This window comes from Castor canadensis, chromosome 4 (assembly GCF_047511655.1).
Source record: "Castor canadensis chromosome 4, mCasCan1.hap1v2, whole genome shotgun sequence".
Taxonomy (NCBI): domain Eukaryota; kingdom Metazoa; phylum Chordata; class Mammalia; order Rodentia; family Castoridae; genus Castor; species Castor canadensis.
In genome coordinates, this window is record NC_133389.1 from 142970874 (window position 1) to 142972884 (window position 2011).

The window sequence follows — 2011 nt, forward strand, 5'->3', positions numbered from 1 at the left end:
TTGGGGGAGGGTTTCATGTAAACTTTTAGAATAAAAATGTTTTGTTCTAGTTCTGTGAAGAATTTCATTCTTATTTTGGTGAGGATTGCATTGAAACTGTAGATTCCTGTGGTGAGATGGACATTTTAACAATGTTGATTCTTCCAATCTATAAACATAGGATGTCTGTCATTTTTTGCAGACTCTTCAATTTCTTTAATCAGTGTTTCATAATTTACATTATAGAGATCTTTCAGCTCTTCGGCTAAATTTATTCCTCAGAATTTTGGGTTTTTTATAATTATTATAGATATAACTTTCTTTATTTCTATCTCAGATAATTTGTTATTGGCATATAGCTACACTACAGAATTTCGTATATTGGTAATGTATCCTGAAAGTTTGCTTAATTCATTTATTAGTTCTAACAATTTTTTTGTGGAGTTTTTGATGTTTTCTATATATAAGACTGTATCATCTGAAAATAGTGACAATTTTATTTACTCTTTTTCAATTTTGGTGATCCTTATTACTTTTTTGCCTAATTATTGCCTAATTGCTCTGGTTAAGACCACTGGTCCTATGTTAGAGAGACAGATTTCAACTTATTCCTCTCCATTATTATGTTAGCTCTTTGTTTGTTACATATGGCCTTTATTATACGACAGTGTGCTCCTTGTACATGGAACTTCTTCAGCATTTTTTTCATTAAGGGATGCTGATGATCATATGATTTTTGTCTTTCATTCTCATGATGTATTGTATCATGTTTACTGATTTGTATATGTTGAACCATCCTACATGCTTGGGATGCAGGATCATACATGTGGAATATAAAATGTTTATCTCATATAAGTTGGGAGTAAAATGAAGCAAGTAAAGTGATTATATTTAATGATAAGGTACTCTATATTTCATAAAGCTACAGGAAGAGATTTTGAATGTTTACACCATAAAGAAATAATAAATATTTGAGGATTTAAATCCTTAAATTTTAATCAACCTTAAAATTGATTTAAATATTGTACAAAATATGCATGTATCAAAGCACCACATGGAGTCTGAGCATGATGGTTCAAGGCTGTAATCCTAGCAACACAGGAGGTAGAGATTGGGAATATGGCTGTTTGAGCCAGTCAACCTGGGTAAAAAGTTTGCAAGACCCCACCTCAGCCAATAAAAGCTGAGTGTAGTGGTATGCTTCCTTCTCATGCAGCATAGATAGGAAAATAGTGATCCAGCTGGCCTGGGCATGAAGTGAGACCCCATTTCAAAGATAACTAAAGCAAAAAGGGCTGGGGCATGGCTTAAGTGGTAGAGCAGCTGCCTAGCAAGTGTGAGGCCCTGAGTTTAATCCCCAGTAGTGCTAAAAAATCACACGGTATTCCAAACATATGTACAATGGGTATGTTTTTATGTATCAATTAGAAATAAATTAAATTAAAGTGATTTGTATTTAAAAAGATCGGAATGAGAAACTTCCAATCACCTCTGGAGTTTCCGTGTAAGAGTGAGTCACACTGGTATTCTGCCATTCTTCTCACAAATGGAGCTTAAATAACAGGTTAGATTTTGGCCAACAGTTCCATATTTCACCCTTGAGTTCCTTTAGAAGTCTTGGTTGGATGCCATCTGGTCCTGGTGATTTTTCTTTGCATTTAGTTTGTCAGTTAGGCAAGGAAAATCCTGTATTTTCTACTGTTTCTTCTAATACCTTTAGCCTGTCTGCTTTAAAGAAAGATGGAAGTGAGACTCTATCTAAAGCCTTCTTCAGTAAAGACTGAAGCAAATAATTCATTGATTCTTCCTGCCATCACCTTTTCATCCCTGAGTGACCTTTGCAGTTTCTAGCTGGCTTCCTGACTTTGCTGTACATAAAGGGGTTTGTGCTTTTGCTTGGGAGGCCCTGGTGAGGTGGTCTATCGATTTCTTCACGGACCATTTGTTTCTAGTTTGCCTCTGACCTGCTCTACATTCCTTTTCTTTGAAAATAGCAAGTTTTACATTTAAAAATATTTGTATGGCCCTTTTA